Source organism: Periplaneta americana, chromosome 17 (assembly GCF_040183065.1).
Source record: "Periplaneta americana isolate PAMFEO1 chromosome 17, P.americana_PAMFEO1_priV1, whole genome shotgun sequence".
Classification (NCBI taxonomy): domain Eukaryota; kingdom Metazoa; phylum Arthropoda; class Insecta; order Blattodea; family Blattidae; genus Periplaneta; species Periplaneta americana.
Window position 1 is genome coordinate 101,794,468 of NC_091133.1, and position 16,829 is coordinate 101,811,296.

Below are 16,829 nucleotides of genomic sequence, written 5' to 3' on the forward strand. Positions count from 1 at the left end.
CTGTGGTGAAAAACCTCAGTTCAGTAGGGTACTATTCTCTGCTAACTTTATATGATGCAATATAAATTGAGTATTCGACAGAAATGATCTTTATATGAGTTTTTAGGCTTTCTTGACGACTGTGATCAGATTACACTTTTGAGTATTCCACCGTGTCCTGGAACCTGTCAAGTTCCACGACACTGTGGAATATGATAAATTATCTTTATTCTACAGTTTTATATTGTTGAGAACATTCATAGCTGAATGGCTTAGAACAGCGGTTCCCAACCTGTGATCCGCGAGTGATTCTAAATGGATCTGCAGAAATAAGGTATGTTTTCAAATAGTATTAAATGAAACTTGACTTTATTGTGTCTCTTACTTTTCTCAGCTTTGAATATGTTTGCTTGCATTAGACACCTTTGAGATATAGAGTTCAACAGGAATGAGATTGCCTGGGGGACTTCTCTTGGCTTGCAAGTCTTGCGAACTATCTGATATTTTTAGTTTCTTAAACTCTCTAAAGTCAATTTTCAGGGTCCAACTTTCAACAGTGTTCACAGTTCAGGATAAGATTGAAGCAACAATAAAGGAATTCAACTTGTGGTCTCGCTGAGTTTTCAATCGAGATTTTGATTAATTTCCTACTTTAAGTGACTTTGCATAGCAAGACATGTTGATGAACTCTTGTCTAGTACCGTTGGAAATATAAAGAATATCTTCATCCATTAACATTAAAATCAGGGATTATCTTTCCTGCAATTGAAAAAATAAATGGGTGAAAACCTCTGATTAATTTGTCTGCCTAAGACGAAGAGAAGCTGTTAGAATTACCTTTTAATTCCACGATGAAAGAGTAATGGAACGGAGAAAAACTCTCTCCGGCGCCGGGATTTGAACCCGGGTTTTCAGCTCTATGTGCTGATGCTTTATCCACTAAGCCACACCGGATACCCACCCCGGCGCCAGACAGAATCGTCTCAGTTTAAGTTCCAACTCTTGGGTTACCTCTAGTGGCAGCCCTCTGCACTACGTCATAGATGTCTATGAATGTAGGACTGAAGTCCACACATGTGCTGAGGTGCACTCGTTCTGAGTGACTAGTTGGCCGGGATCCGACGGAATAAGAGCCGTCTTAAATCACGAAGTGATTTACGCATATCATATATATCAATGTACCGAAGTACATATGATATTTCCATGCAGATATTCTGCGTCATCATATGATGAAAGAGTAATGGAACGGATATATTTTAATTCCAGCTTAAAAACTGTTAGAATTATCTTTTGATTCAAGCTTAAAAACTGTTTTCTACGAAGACTCTGTTGCAATCGTGGTTGCATGCGCCACCATGTATCCCTATATTTTCTGAATTGCAATACAACAATTAAATGTCACTTGCATCAACATATTTGTGTCTAATATACATTTTCTGCTTTTGTCTTACTGTACAGTAGAACACAATACAAGTAAATTTAGTGTTAAGCTGAACTTTCGGTTTAGAGTAGCCTATCTACAATGGAATCATCTCATTAATAACATTGTGGTAAGTCTAAAAAACTAATTTAGTTTTTCTCAGAAATTAGTGATAGAATGTATTTTCAGATTCTATTCAAATGTTATTTAACTAAAATTTAATATTGCTACCAATTTATTATTGATGTTTTTAATTTACAACATTAAGCAAATATTTAATGAGTAGAATATGTATAAGCTTAAATTATGCAAAACATTTTAGGAAGTCTAACAAAATGAAGTATGAGTTTTAAAGGGACAGTAACATTCAAAAGGTTGGGAACCACTGCTTAAGTGTGTCAACTTCTCTCACTAGAGATAAGAATTCAAATCAAATACCAGTGAGGTCCAGTATAATTTATTGTGGCCAAAGACAATGTTGGTGCAGGTTTTCTCACGTATTCCTGTTTCTTCTGCCATAATTTCATCAAGTCTCATTTCATTATCATTATTATCGATGATGGAGTACTAATTTGTACCATCTTCCTTAGAAGACCAACTCTGTGGAATCTATACACAGAATATTCCACAAGACAAGTAACATGGTAAGCAATAATTCATGTTATCTCATGATAATTGATTTTTAAACATTTCGTATTTTACAATGCCATAAATATATTCACACATAGGTTAGGCTAGTTTTAAAATTCTTGTTTATTATTTATGTTTACCTAGTTCAGTAATGAATTTATAATGCAGAAATATTTAAGTACTATGTACAGATTAATTTTTGGACCTACAGAATAAAACTGTTATGGTAACAATGATTATTAGAGGAGAAAAATTCGCTCTGGCGCCAGGGATCGAACCCAGGTCCTTAGTTCTATGTGCCAAGTGCTCTAACCACTGAGCTACACTGAAGTTCAATCCACAGCACCGGATTGAATCGTTGTTACCAAAACAGATATATTTTGTAGGACCAAAAATTAATCTTTACATAGATACTTCGCCCAACAATGCATATTACTGTGGAATCCCGGCCAACAAGTCACTTAATTGAGTGCGCTCCTTCTATAATGGCAGTTGACTTAATATATGTCAACATACATGTCGAAATTGGGAAAAACACTAGAGGAGAGGGATTCGATCCAGTGCTGTGGATTGAACTTTGGCATAGCTCAGTGGTTCGAGCACTTGGTATGTAGAACCATGGACCCAGGTTCGATCCCCGGTATTGGAGCGAATTTTTCTCCTCTAATAATCATAGAAATATTTAAGGTCAGTGAGGAAGAGCTGAGGATGGAGCAACAGTAGAATGAAAGAGGTAAACATAAAGAAAACATGTTTTACTGCATTAGTTAAATGGAATTAATTTTTCCCATGCTCCAGATTTTATAAAAATTTAAGAAGTTTAATTATTTTTGAAGCAGGGATCTATGTAGGTTCCATAATTGAGTTCATAGTTTGTCTTGTGTTGTACAAACTGAGTGTAGTTCCACAGAAGTCAAATTTCATACACCACACAATAGACCAAAACAATATACCCTAAAAGTTCTTGAGCAACGCTGTATTAAGGCAATGTATTTAATATCTCATAAAGAGAAGTTTATGACAGAAAAAAGTCTGTAGATCAAAAATACACTCTTTGAAGTAGCTGAAGTTTTTAAACGAGTATCCAATACTTCTTTAATACAAAAATAGTCTCGTTAAACCATATCCAGAAGCTTTGTCTTGTCTAAACATACTATTCCAACTTGTATTTCTGATCCTTGAAATTTAAAAATTCGCAAAATCATTCGACTCAAGAGGATCGAATAGTTGTCAATGTATTATTCTGCTGCAGGTATACAACAAATAGACACTCACGAATATGTGCTTACTTATAGTTGAGGTTAACTAGGCAGCATATTAAGTGTAAGACTTAAGTTTCATGCATTCCTCTTTAATACATTTTAGAAGAACCTGTACTGCATAGTTTGGTATACCTCAAGTTAACACTAACAAATGAAAGCCCATAAAATAAAAATATCCAAGTGCACAGTTCAAGTATTAATACAATATACTAAAGATATTAAATTAATAATTATAGAATACTTGATGTAGTTTATTTTATTGATATATACAAATAAGGATGTCACTGATCTGGGGAAAGAGGCAGGGGTGAAGGACTGGCAGCTTGGGGAACCAGTAACCGATCGTCACACTTGACTGAAATGACGAGACTCTATCCAGACTCAAGAGGAGGACGGTAAGAAAAATAGAAACAAAGCAGGCAAGGGAGGAGGAAGATCTACACTGGGACTCCAGTAAGCTCTATAAACATGAATATACCCAGTGTAAGAATCTTGCCTTCATGTGTGTGCAGGTTGAAATTCCTTTTTGACATATGAAGAGTATTCAAGTGAATCCCGTTTTAGAATGTTAATAATACTAATAATAATGTTACATTTTCTTAATGTGTTGCCTACAGCTGCAAATGTGTATGTTTGTTATTAGAAAAATTTCCTTGTTCGTTCAAGTAGGCATCCAAGTACAGAACATATCACTTTTCTGATCCCATTCACGAAGTCATTTTTTGGCTCTTTACTGAGCCATTTACTCATAATTAAGGAGCGGATTCCTATGTAATTAAATATTCTTTTTGCATGTGATAAAACACAATTAACAAAGTTAAAAATTCCGAACATAAAGTTTCAAGTTTAAAACCCGAATTTTATATCACATAAAAACACATATTTTCACAAAAAAATTATGTAAATACATATTTTCAGGAAATCTATTATAAACACATAAATCTTGGAGTTTTTTTAATTAAATAATTTTTTTACAAGAACTTATAAATATTTTAAAACTAAATCAATTATATCACTCAGAAGTACGTTATCTTTTTTAAGAATTCTTGATTGCTTCGTGTTTCTAAGCGCTGTGTGGTGTATCCGTCATCCATTTTCGTAATAGTATCACCACAAGTTCTGAGAACTGCTAGACAGCATATCAGTGTTATTATTAGAGAATAAATTAACATGGACAAGGAGGAGAGATCTTGTAACAAATAATTACGAATGTTTATTGTTGCTGAAGATGATTTCATTCCACGTTTTGTTTGTGAAACACAACAGATAAGAGCTCGGGTATAAATATTATTTAATTTAAACAAATCTCTCGTCTCTCGCTCATGCCTATCAAGTAAGGCAATACATCTTGTTGTGATTCCCTGTCATCGGGCTTTATCAATCGATATCCTTCAGGATATACTGAAAGATGGTTATTTAAAAAAACGATTTGGCTTTCCTGTTAGCAAATTTAAGCTTTTTGTGTGACACCATAAAAAAACTCGAAACATCCAAAAATCTGTTATCTGAAACAGGGAGGTGCGTGCCGTGGAAATTAAACTAGACTCGCTACCACGTTCAGAAGCACAATTACTAAGGGACAAATTCCAGAATGTGTTTGGGAAAAACAGTGGATACAAAAAAAATGTGTAAAGTTGCTTAAGTATTGGAAGATGTGCCTGTAGGTGAAATTGACGGCGTATGTGTTTGTGACATTCCTCTCTTTATCTAAATATGCACATCTGACGTCCTGTAATGTGGAAAGATCGTTGTTCAGAGATAATCGGTATGCATTTGTGATGGAGAATTTGGAAATGACCTTTGTTGTTCACTGCAATTCTCGGCCAACTACTAGCACTCAAGTGTGGTTGATGAGTAGGCCTACCGAGTAACATTTTTTTTTTCAAGCTAAGTAAAGTATTTTTGTCATATTTAAAAAAAAATATATTTTTATTTTTTTATTTTTAGCAAATATTTTCGTACTTTTTAGCACATAAAAAATAAATATATTTAAATTTTTTAGCACATAAAAATCCGCTCCCTACTCATAATGTCCATACCTTTAACATTAATCATGAGATATCTGCATAAAAGCATATTTTGTTTGCCTTTACTTAAAACGTTAATATTTAAAAATCTGTATGTTTCATGTGCAATACATTACTTCGGTAAAATCTGATACAGCATAAAAATGCTTTGGGGGTTAATGGATATTTTAGAGGTAAAAACATACATGTGCTTTAATTCGTATACATACTTGCGAAAAACAAACTCTATTAACAAAGATGCCTCTTGGAGAGGAAAAAATATGGGAAAACCCCAATTTTATGAAGAAACTTGCATATGCATCAGAAAAGCTCAAGTAACTGCATCCAAGACACTATCCATGAACTTAGCATGCACAAGGCTCACTTCAGTGAGTTTATTTCTTCTATGAAGACTTTGGAAGGGCAGTACTGTGTCTGAAAGAATCAACAGCTGCACTACGCAAGATAGTGGATAGTTTAAGGATGTTCCTGGGAAAAATGGAAAAAAGTAAAACATAAATTTCAACAAGTTTATAAAAATAAACGAATAAATAAAAATAAAATAAAGGCCTCATTGAACTGCAAAAAGTTTCTCAAATATTGGATAGAGAACATGTAGAAACAGAAGTTTCAGGTAATGTCATTCCATTTTTTTAAATATTGTCCAATAAAATCTTGAGATGTACCCGTAGAATGTAGTTTCTCAACACTCAAAAACTACTTTGCGCAACAAGAGATTAATTTGGAGAAAATCATTGTTGTGCAGTGCTTTTATAAAACTGATTCATTGGGTTAGGATTCGAGAATTGTACAATGCATGAAATTGTGTAATATTTATAATACAAGGGTCATTTTATGAATAATGCACAGGTTGGTAGAACTGTGAAGTGGATGATGCAATACCAATGAAAATTACGTCTGTTGCAGTTGAAGATTTGAGGAAGAAGCACGTGTGTTCGTTTCGTCCATAGCATATTCTGTGTTTAGGTAACGAGAGCTAGAAATAGAGCCTACACTCTTGGGTAGTGTGATGATTGAAGATCAAATATCGAATCTTTATGTGGCAAAACCTCACAGAAATCCACAGCGAAGTGGAGTTTGTGATGAACTTACAGTGGACTGTAGTATAGTTTCTCGTTAGGCTACTCATTTTCGTGTCAGCTTAGATGATGATACATGACCAGGAAGGCCGAAAACATCAACACATGAACAAAGTGTGAAAATTGTGGCAAATGCTCAAGAAGATTGTCGAGCAACGTGTGAAGAATTTTCAGAAGCTACGTGAATTTAAAGAGAAAAATTTCTGCACAATTGGTTTCTCACTGTTTGATTGCTGAAAAGAAACAGAAATGCCTGGGCATTGCAAACTTGCTGACAGGACCATCACGAAAATGAGTAGCCCAACGAGAAACTGTAGAAGTGTGGATTTCTATGGGGGAAATTTTGCCACAAAAAGATTAGATCTTTGGTCTTCAATCATCGCAATACCCGAGACACATGTAGGCTCCATTTCTAGCTCTTGTTACCTAAATACAGAGTACGCTATGGACGAAACGAACACACATGTTTATTCCTCAATCTTTCAACTGCAACAAACGCTAATTAGTGCTGCATCATCCACTTCACAGTTCTGCCAACCTGTGAGTTATTTATGAAATGACCCTCGTAATTTATCTGCAATCTGCATTATATGTTTCAATGCGATTACGAAATCATTTTCTAAAAAATAGATATTGGGAACATTTTAGTACATATATTGTCATTTTGAAGGGAATATTTAGATGCATAATTTGCATGTTTTAGGCGCATAAAAATCTCATCTCTACTTATCATCATCTGTAGTGAATATATGTTAATTTAATGTCCATACACACGAATGTCTCAACAAGTTTGAATAACATTTTCCAGTGCATTTGCTGCAGGATTTCCTAAACATTTCATGCAATATAAGGAAGCGCATTAATGCAAAACATAACATATTTTATTGATTTCTCAGGTCCTTTATCTTGATTGCTATGCATTTCTGCAGCTGTCAGCACTGAGAAACTAAATTATCACTTGAGCCATTTTGGGCAAGCTTTTAGCTATCACTGAATACTATTTAAAAACTTACTCAGGTTAATGTTATTCCCATGAGAATGTTACTGCTTAAGAAATAACTTCCAGCCAGTTAGAAGTCAGCTAATTTGAACACCATACAAAACACGGGTTTCATTTGATCATGCTTCATATATACAGTAACTAATTAAATAAATTTGGGAAAAAATAAATCTTCTTTGTAACAGATTACAACCACTACTGAGTGACATATGGAAGGAGTCATCTCACTGCTAAGAGAAAGGTAAAAAAACACATCTGCGGTTGTGACAACTATTTGGTTGTAATGTAAAAAGAAAAAAATTATGCTTCACTTCATAATTTATGACCACAACACAGACTCAACAGCAGCACATCACTAATATTTACTGTCTTAACAATGCTGCTTCTTTCTTTATTGTTTCTTCAAGAACTGCTAATTCAAAAGTAATTTTAACACAGTAAATGGCATCTATATTTATTTAATTTATAGTTATTCTATGAAAATAAATCTGATTTTTAAAAAATCTAAAGCTCTGGTAAATTTGTTATGTAAACAAAAATTTTCTTGTGTTAACTGAATGAAACTATGATGGTAATTTACATTAATTAATGACTAGTTTCGGCTTGATTTTGGCCATCTTCAGATTTATAGTGAGGTCCATGCTTGTTTCCGGTTTCTTCTTTTATTACCTTGATGATAGATGCATTTTTGATAGGTAGTGTTGTAGTGCATTCTGAGATTTAAGCATGTGTTGAAGATATATTGTGGATGTGTTTTTATAATTTTATTCTTATATCTGTATATTTCGTGTTGTCTATGTGTGTTTAATTTCTGGTTTTTCGGTTCAATATGTAGGACTTCCATGTCTGTTTCTATGTTGCTGCAATTGTGGTTGGTGTTATGGCAGCATAAAAACAGCCATGGAAATCCTACACACTGAACTGAAAACCAGAAATTAAACACACTTGAACAACATGAAATATACAGACATACAAGAATAGATCCACAACATATTTTCAACACACATTACACTTCAAACACACACCCTATCTGACACAACACTACCGATCATGAATGCACTGCACCTACCACTAAGGCAATAAAAGAAGAAACTGGAAACAAGCATATACCTTACTGCAAATCAAGTTTTCAATTAACACAAGAAAGTTAATTCGAAATTTTCTCAGGCTTCCAGCCAGGTCATAAGTTGGTGATCCACCGATGTTTCGAGGATGTTCATCTTCCTCATCTTCAGGGTTAAATGATGTCTAGGGGTACCCAGCTCCTTAATTTATAGTGCCAAAGGGAGGGGTCAGCCGAGGAGCTGTGCGCTGATTGGCTCTTATTAGTGCGGACTGCGGCGCGAATGCGGCCGACGTGTCGTCTTGCTTTGTGGTTGGTGTTATGGCAGCATAAAAACAGACATGGAAATCCTACACACTAAACTGAAAACACAAAGCAAGACGACACGTCGGCTGCGTTTGCGCCACGGTCCGCACTAAAAAGAGCCAATCAGCACACAGCTCCTCGGCTGACCCCTCCCTCTGGCACTATAAATTAAGGAGCTGGGTACCCCTGGACATCATTTAACCCTGAAGATGAACATCCTCGAAACGTCGGTGGATCACCAAACTTATGACCTGGCTGGAAGTCCGAGAAAATTTCGAATTATCACGTCGCCAGGAAAGCTTCAGTAGTTATTTCACAAGAAAGTTGTTTACTTAACAAATTTACTTATCATAAAAAGACTTTTAAAATGTATTATCAATTTTAGTTTTTTATATGAAATTCATAAAAATTCTTCAGCTTTTCTGTGCTTACAAAATTAGAAGTAAAAACATTAGAACTACAAAAGAAATCGTTGACACAGCCTAAAAAGTGTCATTTCTAAAGCATGGATATACGTGAACTTCCACATCTGAAAATTTGTTTTTCTCGTTTTCACAGTGTTGTGCAAATTGACGGTTGTTGTACAAAAGAAAATCTTCATACTTCACATGTCAAGTCAGAACAATACGATACCCTGTTTTTACAATTTCATCTCATAATTAGCACTGTCCAAGATGAGGGGAAAAAAGTAGCTTGACAAAATTATTTTTAAGAATTACATTTAGTATATGTTCAGAGTACACATTTTGCAGGAAAATCGTACAGTGAATGATAGCACATAGTAAGGTCTGGTGAGTTATACTGCTGAACATTTAAAGTGAGATATCTTAGTCTGCTTAGAAACGAGGATGTCTCACAATGGGAGAAAGCTACGAAAAATTATCAGACATTTTGCATGATATTGAATTCAATGAGAGGAAAAAATAAATGAATAGCCTGTGAAGTGACGAATGACGAATATATTGGATTCATATATAAAAATAAGTCTGGAAGATCATGTTTAATTACATTACATGCAATTTTAATGCTTATACTTCCATCATAATATGTATTCACAAGTTATAATGCCCTGTATGTTATATTGTGGCAATTGACAGTTGGTAGTAACATGAAGAATATTAAGTGCTAATATGCAACTCAACTTATTGAGCAGAGTTGTCATATCACTGATGGTTCAGAGTTTTGCTAGTGTACACGTCGACTAAGCTTCCTCTACCTATTAGAGATAAATGCACTTAATACATACACTTGACGCACACTCATGTTCGACAGTTATCTGTTATTTATGATTACAAAGAATTGCACAATCGAATTCTCCAATGCTACGCTGAAAATCATAGCAACCACATACAAATTAAACAAGCTGCCTGCGCGGATATAAAAAGATATTAAAAAACGACGACCCAAGTATCTGGCTCTATTTACAAAAAAAAAAAAAAAAAAAAAAAAAAAAAAAAAAAAAAAAAAAACTTGATGTGACAGCAACTTCCAACAACTGGGTTTTTCATACATGCAAACGTGTCATAAAATAGCACAGAAGTTCAATATTCTATTTTTGTCTTACAACCTGAGTCATGCATGAGAATATACAACAAACCAAATTTGTTTGTTTTTTATTTAAAATAGAATGAATGAATTTTAAACGATACCCAAATGTTTCACTTTACTATCATTTGTTTTAACACATTAGAACTGCGTACTACACAAGAAATCAATTACAGGAACAAAAATGACATTTTTTTTAAGAACTGTTGCTGGATTAACAATCCCACAATAAAAATATGCATTTCTACCCTTAGAGTACAAAATGGACTACAGGCAAATTGGTACCAACATAATACACAGAATGAAAGACGAAAAATAATTTTATTAAAAATGATAACCTGAAGATCGTAGATATCAATGAAGACCTTTATAAAAAAAAAGCTTTAGCAATAATAATAATAATAATAATAATAATAATAATAATAATAATAATAATATTATTATTATTATTATTACTGTTATTATTGAATGGACAAATGTAACTATTAATCTTGTAAATCAAGAATAAAAAACAATCTTTTATATCTTCAGAGAAACAATTTTCACTTTAAAAATAATAATTTAGTTATACAACTTAGGTTATGTAACTTTTTTTTCCTTACACTGGGATCCTTTCATTTTATTCAGCTGTGTAATAAGCAAGTGCAAGATGTTCCAGGGCACAGATGAAACGTGTGTCAAAACAATATCAATTTAACCCCATTTTTATCATTTATTTAATTTAACACTGAATTCGGAATTACTAAACAGACTGCAAAATTTCCATACAGAAAAACGAAAAAAATTTAAGTTGTTATAAATAAATTAATTCCATAACAAGACTAGAAATCTTAATGTCAGACATACGACTGACATTACATAAACTAAACCGTTGCATAATATTTAAACTATATTTTTTTAACTGGGATGAAATGGCAAACCAGTGGAACAGCACTACCAGACATTCAAACCAAATCAGTCTTAAGCTGTAAGGCTTACCAACAATAACAAGCAAAACACGATATATCTAATCATACCATTCTTGTTACTGTACTTATTCTACTTTACAACAATCAAAATCTACGAACCCCTGAATGTAGATCCTTAATAAGTAGGCTACTCTTTTTATTATGAAGTATATCCAAGAGTTCATTTCATAATAGTTATACATTAAAGATGTTTACAATTGCATAGATTATTCAATATTACTGAAATAATAAATCAGTGAGAAGAAAATTATTTCGAAAGACATAGCCTTGTTTTGTAATTCCTGACATTTGCTGAGATGAACTAAGAAAAAACCACGAATGATTTCCGAACAGATATTTACAAACTGAACCATGGTTCTTCAGAACATGAAGCCAGCACACTAATACACGATTAGCAAGTTCCTTTTTTACATTAAATTATTAAATTTAACAGCGTATTTGTTAAATTGTCATGTTACCATTCATCTAGTTTACTTTTACATCAGTATTACACTAAATTGAAGACAATGGACTCTAAATCGTATGTAAAAGGTCCTCAAGCAATGAAAGGCCAAGTTTAACTTGTTAACAATGCACAATCTATTTTCTTACACACCGAATTCGATAAATAAACTGTAACCATCTGGCACACCTTCGGATGTGTAACTGTATCTCTGTCACTAAAGTAATTCCACTGTACAAAACAAACTAAGAAGTTGGATGCAATTTGAATGTTGCATACAAAAACCTGTTTGTTCTGAGAGAATGATTTCAGACTTTTGAAAGGAAAGTAGACGGATGTAGTCATAATAATGCACTCAAAAACATTTTCACTAGTTAGAATCTTTAAAAATACAGCGCGGGTAACATGTTTTTCATTTTAATTAGCCCTCATTTCATAAATTTGTTTAAAGTCTAGCTAATGCTGTTCTTATAATAGAAAAGTTGTCCTTGCACTGAATTAGTGAAACTTGAGTAAGCTCATCCTGAAACACCCCAAGGCAGCACATGAAAAACAAGTTCCCATTTTTGAAGGATTTAAATCCTTTAATAATTTGTCTATCACTTTATATTAAGACTTTGGCCAACTTGTATCATTATAAAATCATATAACAGTTAAACTTGTATCTGAATCCACACTGAAACAGTATCATCACAGTCTCTCTTCATAAAACTGTGATCCGACATTTAATCTCTGAATAGATAGCTTCTGATCATGATCAAAATAATACTTCTTAAAAATTACATTTAGTAGGCTATCCAATAGCAGGTTCTAGAGTACCATTCTGCTTGCTTCCCAGTCATGTTCCTTGAACGTCTTGGAATCGATATTCTCTTCTCTGTGATTGTTATGTTCACAACCACTTCCCACGATGTTTTTACTCATATGTTCATTTGTCACTGTCTAGGTGGAAGTACCTTAAGCAAATATTCTATGGAAGAAAATCATAACACACAATGACTTGTTGTAGTATCCTGCCATCTAGAAAAGCAGCAGCAAATAGAGTAGTTACTGCAAGATTCTATTGGTAAAAACAGTATCAAATGACTGTATCTGTTATTCCATTTTACTCCTCAATTTTTACTATAAAAATGAAGAGAAAACTGAAGTCCTTACCTGTCATGTAACAGTTCAGAGAACTTCGTTTAACTCATCACTATCCTCTTCAACAGTTCTCAACATCCGAGAGTTCTTCATAAACAAAGCCAAAGATATTTTACATAATTACTTGCTACATATTTGACAAACACACATTAGCCAGTGTGAAGTTTCTATACTGATGATTTAATTTCAAATTCTAGAGTCCATGGTATTTTATGGTGGATGGAGACAGTGCTGCAAGTAGGTTTTCTCCAGAGGACACCTAATTCTACTGTCAATCCACGATTTCTTCATTATTCACAACCATTCTCATCACTAGTGCAGAAATAAACGAAAAACTACTGCACTGTATCTTCCAAGAAGACCAACTCCATGGGATATCTATAGTGAATGTTTTACACAAGTCACAAGAATCCCTAGAGTAGGCACTGCTGTCATGATTTGCAGGTTAGATAAATTATCTAAATTATGTCCCTTACCACAAAATAATAAATCTAGTTTTATATATCTGAAGTACACTGCTAGTCTACATTATTTCGTCGCCTGAATGCAAGAACTAGGTAACTCGAAATTTGCGTTTTTCAGTTACCTCTTTTATAGTATAGAAAAAATCGCACAAAATGTAATCCAGGATCTAGGTAACTGATCGAACGATACCAGCGACATCTATTTTCCAATATAAAAAATAGGTAAAAGAAAACGAGACATATTCCTTAGTGCAATAAATAAGTAAACAGGCAATGTCACAAAATATGAAAAATCAAGTTACCTAGTTCTTGCATTCAGGCAACGATATTCAAATGTAACTTTAATATTGAAAGTATAGTGTATTCAATATTACATCGTACTTCAAAAGTGCACTCATAAATTCTATAATTGATACTATTAAGAAATGGCACAAATTAGAGAGGGAAAAAGAACACCTAAAAACTACAATGAAAATATGCTAATATGTTTTCGCGGAATATCAGCCGAGTTAAAATTTTGGAATGTTCCAAGCTTTCAACTGCTATCTCTGCAGCCATCTTCAGGGAAGTGGTGTCTGGACAGAAAGTCGTAGGTTATATAGATGTTAGGCTGTCTCTGGTGATACGGGACTGGTTGGCGGATCGGCCAATCCGGGGCCGGGAATTATCATTCCTCGTAAGCTCTGCCCCTCCCGGGATTCTTGTGTGAAGTTTGGCGGGCAACGAGTCCTGTTCTGCCGGTTGGAATCGGTTGCTGTCCTCAGTCCGTGATCTTCGTGACCTTGATTATAAGAGGGCCTAAGCTGGTCCAAGGCCGGTGTCCATGCCTGACTAAGCTGTAGTCCACCGTCTCTGTTAAAGTTGTTTTTCTCCAGCTTAATCTCTATGGCCTCCTTGATTGTACAACTTTAACAGAGACGGTGGACTACAGCTTAGCATAGACACCGGCCTTGGACCAGCTTAGGCCCTCTTACAATCAAGGTCACGAACCGAGGACAGCAACCAATTCCAACCGGTGGAACAGGACTCGTCACCCGCCAAACTTCACACAAGAATCATGGGAGGGGCGGAGTTTACGAGGAATGATAATTCCCGGCCCCGGATTGGCCGATCTGCCAACCAATCCCGTATCACCTGAGACAGCCTAACACCTATATAACCTACGACTTTCTGTCCAGACACCACTTCCCTGAAGATGGCTGCAGAGATAGCAGTTGAAAGCTTGGAACATTCCAAAATTTCAACTCGGCTGATATCCCATGAAAACATATTAGCGAACCAACGCCGAGAAAGCCTCAAATCATACATACAATGAAAATAGTTTTCAACTTCACCTTATTACATCAAAATTAAATCTTGCTTGTGTGGTTATCAGTTTTGGGAAGGAAGGTACATAGAACATTTCCTCACTCTGACACATTACTGCCTAATTTGCACAGCATTAACTTTAAGAACACAATGAAGCTGACACTAAAGTGTCACTGTACTCTGTATCAAGTTAAGAACATGCACTATAAATACATCACAATAATCAATTCATTCATTATTTAATTAATCTGTTTTACAACTGATGATGCAAATTCTCTTCAATATGGCATGCTTCACGGATTCGCATTTGTGATTTAAACCTCCATCTGCAGTCCATCTGAATCGTTTGGTATGATTTAGACCTAACATGTTTATAAAAATAACTAGAATATTATGCAATTTCTTGCAACCCACATACCTTTCACAGTAATCGACATTTTATTAATTTCTCTTCTGCTACACATATCAGACCAATCAAAGGGAAAACCAACTCTGCCAAATTCTTCATCATCTGGTTAGTAAAAAATTCCACTACTGACAACAATCGAAAGCAGCAGAAGCAAATTCCGAAACTAGGAAAATTCTTTTACTTTTGTAAACTATTACCCATTTACTTCAGCTACACAGAAAGGATGATAAAATATCAAGAACTCCTTTGTTAACATAGCAGCAATATTTCCCACAGTTCTGTAAAGTCTTACTGTATAATAAATGGTTACACAAGATTTATGTCCCTCATGTCTTCTTAGTCCTATGCAGAGGAAAGTTTTTCATTTCTATATTACACTTTAATGATCTTATTAACTTTTTATATTAAACTGGTTACTCAATAACACTGTACCAACTACAAGATTACTTAGCATCGTAGCAAGATGAGATTAAGGAGTTGCCATGAGATTACCTAACATTCATTATAACATTGCAAAAAATCCAACTTTGTAATCAATCTCGGTGGAATTCGAATTGACACCTAAGCTGATCTCAACAACAGAACGATAGCTATTTTCCACTGCTGTGCAGTAATGATAACCATGTCTGACCGTGAAACAGGCGGATCCAGTTTCAAATCCTGGTTGGGACCAGTTACTAACTGGTAGGACTTTTTTTCCGAGGTTTACCCTCTCAACCAATTGAAGCAGAATTGCTGTGTAACTTTCGGCGTCTGACCTCAGACTCTTTTTGCATTCACTAATTTCAACTTTATTTATCATCTTTCAATTGTTTCAGGTCGACCAGAAATGTAACAGATGTAATACAGTGATTTGCATACAGACAGCATCTATCTGAGGAGCTGCATAAGTCCCAGGGGGACAGAAGAGTTTTCAAAGTGAACTCTGTTGGACTTGAGTGATGTGTAGCTGAATCAATAAGTGGCACCAAATAGTGAATCACAATACCTACACTAACGTGATCTTCAGGTCAATATAGGATGGCGCAGGATGTAGTACATACAGAAGTCATCGATCTAAAGAAGCTACTGAAGACCTCCATGAAACCAGAGTATTGTAGCTGAATAGATTGTACTGATACACAAGCCCTTGAGCACTCCTCTTCCTCTTCAGAAGGAGAAGAAGACGAAGAAGAAGAGACGAAGAGGGATAGCTGTTGGAAAGAAGTCATCAAATCCAACATACCGGACTGGTCAAGAAAGGACACAGTGGTAAGTTTTCACATGACAACAGGGCATGATTGTCTCACTAACCACCTCTTCTGCGTGGGCATACTGAACAGACCAAGTTGTATAATGGACTCAGAACATCAGTCTGTCTCCTCTGCACTGTCAAACTCTACCACCATTGAGAGGTATTGGGAGGCTAGAAACAGAATGTTGTCTCGCTCATTGTCATTCCTTTAATTGTTATTGTTGATTTAGTGCATTTGTCATTGCAGGCCCATTGTTAATTCAGAGCCTCTGCATTAAATAAACGAATGACACACTTTACAGTGAACGTCTTCTAATGATATTATCTTGACTTTACAATATTTTGTAACATTTCTTTCACAGTAGCCTTTCCAGATATATCTGGCAACATACTCAGAAGGTTCATACTACACCTTCATGTTTCATTTTTGACGTTAATATGTGAACTTCTCTTGCTATGAATGCTGCGTGTTACTTGTAAACCAACTGTTCTTGTGGAAGTGTGTTCTACTGGCTTCTGTATGTACTGGGAGACTTGCAATATTATCTCT

General features: G+C 34.8%; 1 non-coding gene across 1 annotated transcript; it reads right to left on the bottom strand.

Annotated features, from left to right (window-relative positions):
* Positions 1-861: 861 nt before the first annotated feature.
* Positions 862-933, bottom strand: TRNAY-AUA (transfer RNA tyrosine (anticodon AUA)). Its single transcript has one exon. It is a non-coding gene; the product is annotated as a tRNA-Tyr (tRNA).
* Positions 934-16,829: the final 15,896 nt, after the last annotated feature.